Source organism: Protobothrops mucrosquamatus, unplaced genomic scaffold, assembly GCF_001527695.2.
Source record: "Protobothrops mucrosquamatus isolate PMUCROS unplaced genomic scaffold, P.Mucros_1.0 scaffold9360, whole genome shotgun sequence".
Lineage (NCBI taxonomy): Eukaryota > Metazoa > Chordata > Lepidosauria > Squamata > Viperidae > Protobothrops > Protobothrops mucrosquamatus.
This window is the reverse complement of record NW_015395151.1, coordinates 6,730-10,745: the sequence shown is the minus strand read 5'-3', so window position 1 is coordinate 10,745 and position 4,016 is coordinate 6,730. Positions and strand designations below refer to the sequence as shown.

General features: G+C 41.1%; 1 non-coding gene across 1 annotated transcript; it reads left to right on the top strand.

Annotated features, from left to right (window-relative positions):
• The first annotated feature begins 3,581 nt into the window (after positions 1-3,581).
• Positions 3,582-3,687, top strand: LOC114923727. The gene has a single exon (XR_003810698.1). It is a non-coding gene; the product is annotated as a U6 spliceosomal RNA (small nuclear RNA).
• The last annotated feature ends 329 nt before the right edge of the window (positions 3,688-4,016 follow it).

The following is a 4,016-nucleotide window of genomic DNA, read 5'->3' as shown; positions in this document are numbered from 1 at the left end:
AGTGAATAATGATAGGGTGCCTTTTACACTAATGCTACCCTGTCTAGAATTATGAAAATAAAGACATAAATCTTCAGGTATAATTATTTCATCATTTTAGAGGATGAAAGTAAGATGGTCCTGCTGATTCCTAGGTTGATGCCCTTAAAAGATGTGAATTTAAATAGGTCACAGGAAAATTATTTGTTTGGATTTCTAATAGCTTCTTTTTGTGTACTGCCACACAACTGCTCATGTTTTCTACCTCTGGAAAGCTCCAAGAGTTTGGAAGTTGGAATTCATCTTAAAAACTAAGTAAGGCATGGAAAGCATGCAGAGTACACCACCTGACATCTTTCCAACCCTGTTAACAATGGGTCTATGACAACTTGCTGCTGCCACCTCACCCCAGCTAACTTGCCATGGGGATAACTTGCTGTGAGCCTGGGCCTCTGTTTTGGTTTCCAAAACCGACCCAGCTTAAGGGAGGGAAAAGTTCCCGCCAGTCTGCACTCCTTCTCTGAAGGTTTCCTTGTCTCACTTCCCAGTGCCCCCCTTAGCAGGTTAAGACACACACACACACACACACACACACATACACACACACATACACATCCAAACCCGGGTTTGTGGAGAAGGACTTCTCCTTCAATATGCTGCACACGTGCATGTGCGTGCGCACACACACACACACACACACACAGGCTGCCAATCATGCCTGTGTTTAGGGAGAAAGGCTTCTCTTTTGCCATGCTGCCCTGGACCCTGAAAGCTCCCGGTTGGGGGGGGGGGAAAGAGGGGCAAGCAGGGATAGTGACAGGGTGATTCACTCCTGACAGCATTGCCATGAAGGCTCTTTCCACTGAAGCATCCAGACCACAACAATGACTTCTGCATAGCCCGCCGGCTTCTCCTTCTCCAAAGGCTTCCTTGCCTCGCTTTCCAGTGCCCCCCCCCCCGCAGAAGATGGACTAAGCAAGAATCATTGTTCTGGGCTGAGTTGCCCTGTCACTTTCTCTGCTGCTTGACCCTCTCCCTATTTGGGAGCCGTCAGCCGTAACAATGACTCCCAATTAGCCTGCAGGAGAATGCTGGAAAGTGAGGCGAGGAAGTCTTCAGAGAAGTAGTGCAGGCTTGTAGGAACTTTCAGCTTCCTTAAGCCAAGCCAGCTTTGGAAACCAGAGCGGAAGGCCCAGACTCACAGCGAGTTGTCTCCTCAGCCGAGTTGGCAGGGTGTGGTGTCCCACAGCAAGGAGACAGTGGTGATGTAGTGGTGGAGAATTGTCCCATTCTGATCTCCAACAGTTGCCATAGAAGGAGTCTAGTTTCTTCTGTAAAACAAAGTGTCAGCCTCTTGAAGTAGGCAAGGTCAAGCAGCAGAAACATCTGAGATTCCAGGAATATTCTTTATAGTTATAGGGACAAGAACTGAATTATGAAAGCTTTTTCAGAGTTTCTTTCTGTTTTATCTTATAAGAACAAAATCAAGGAGAGGTTATTTTTAATTTAATTTTCTTGTTCTTTTTTCCAGGACTCATTATTTTTCCTGAAACTCCCTCCTTAACAGAAACATTTCCCCTGTCTCATTTGCAAGTAGGCCTGACCAGGGGAATATGACAGAGAAGATCTACATGGACTTAGAAAGAACCATCTCCCCTTCCATTGCATGGGAATCACGTGGAAGATCCAACATGGATGGAAGTAAAATGTCTGGTGACTCTGGAGGCAGTTCAGAAGGGCTGGGTTTATGGGGAATTGGCAGACAAGTTGTGATGTGTGACTATCCTCTATCCCTCCCGTTATCTTTAGCCCTTCTAGTGAATCAGATATTCTTAAGTGACTCCTCTGCGTATAAAATCCAGAATATTCAACCTAGTATTCCTCTTCCCCATCCATCTGAACTTTTAGGGGGTAGAGAGGAATAGATGTAGAACATCTGGGATATGGCAACTCTTTTTTGAATGAGGACCAGCTGATAAAATGCTGGATAAATCTTAACTGAAACAAGCAATTGCAGGTGGAAGACCAGCAGAGTAATCTGATAGATGCAGGAAAAGGGTTTAGTCCAGCTTAGTTTAGTCCAGCTTATTGGATAGGAAGGAGGAAGGTAAACTATTAGGGGAAAGCGATACCAAATTCCCAAATGCACTCTTGGTGCCATCTTGTGCATCTGCTTCATTTTTGTATGCAACTTAGCCAAATCAAGCTGTTCCTTTAAGAGAGGCTGTGCAACCTATCTGTTTTGGAGAAAGTTAATGGCCCAGGGAACAGTGGAATCAAAAACTCTTGAGGGAAGGCAATGTATGTGGCAGCCCTAGACTGCTTGAAAGGAGACATGTTGAGGGAGGAATGTAATGATTATTAAGCAACTTCTGCTGAAGATAGTAAATCAATCCAGTTGCTCTGTTGATAAGAGAGAACAACTCAAATACTTTTTGAATAATTCATTCTATTCTGTTTGTCCATTGGGTTGCATATTAATGATTATAAATGTTCAGTAAGCGGAAGAGACCTTCCAAAATGTAGGTGTGGGAAAAAAATCACATCATTGATTAAGCCCTTGTACCCAAAGAATTATCTCTTAAATGGATGATAGACCTTTGCACTAGACATCTTTGGGAAACATCTAAAATGGTTGTATATCCTTTGCAGTCTTCTGGCAGATTGATAATAACATCCACAGAAACTGTGTACAAGAATGGCTGGAGCAAACTGGCCAGTTTAGCAGTAGGTTCCATGTCCTTTTTCCACTTTGAAAGCTCACATCTGCCATATCAAGCAATGTGTTGCATCTGTGTGGCAAATTATGATGTTAGAACCACAGCCAACTGTTTTGGCTGCTCTTGTTTCTTCAGTCTTGTTGCTGAATCTTTTATTCTTCACCCATGATTTTGGACTTGTGTAAACCTAGAATTTAAAGTTATCAAAACAATTTTTTTAAAAAAATCCATATTATTTTGTATCATTCATGCATGGTGCATGGCTATATAGGAATGGACTATCTTTTGAAGATGATATACTTTTCAGAAAACATGATTATCCCTCATGGGTTAATGCTGATGTATAGATGGAGATATGTAGGTGTACAATGTCATTGTGTAGATTATATATTTAAACCTGTAAATCCTTACAAAATGTAATGAATAGTTTAATCCTTCAGATAGCTACAGTAAAATATGTTACTTTATTTTTTTTAGCAGAGACAGGAATGACTGCTGTTGTGTCATCCCCAGCAACATAGCTCTGAAGAAGTTGTGGGGGAGAAAGCAAGGTGTCATTCTTTATATTCATGCAAATAATGACATTTTAAATGATAATGTAATATATCATCCTCCTAACAGTATAATTATCCAGACTCCCTTGTAGATAATTATTCAGGGATAATTGTCAGCTTCTTGAAAAGTTTTTACTACAGATTACATATGTTTTGACTTTAGAACAAATTACAGTTAAATGGTTTAACTAAAGTGTTTGTAGGTAGTGCGTTCAGCTGACATAAAATTTAAAATGTATATATCACTGGAGCAATCTAAATCTAATCAGGTTGTAGAAAACATTAACCAATACTTACTTCCTAGTATTAAGTTGCTCTCATTAGAAATGTCAGCCTTTGGCAGCACATATACTAAAATTGGAACGATACAGAAAAGATTAGCATGGCCCCTGTGCAAGGATGGCACGCAAATTCGTGAAGCGTTCCCAAAAAAAAAAAAAAAAAAAAAGAAATGTCAGCCTTCACACCAGACACAACTTTAAGTATCTATTTTGCAGGAGCTCAATCCCACATTCAAAATAACAGAGTTGGAAGGGACCTTGGAAGTCTTCTAGTCCAGCCCCCTGCTCAGACAGGAAACCCTATACCATTTCAGACAAATGGTTGTCCGGTCTCTTCTTAAAAACTTCCAGTGTTGGAGCATTCACAACTTCTGGAGGCAAGTTGTTCCACTGATTAATTGTTCTAACTGTCAGGAAATTTCTCCTTAGTTCTAGGTTGCTTCTCTCCTTGATTAGTTTCCATCCATTGCTTCTTGTCTTGC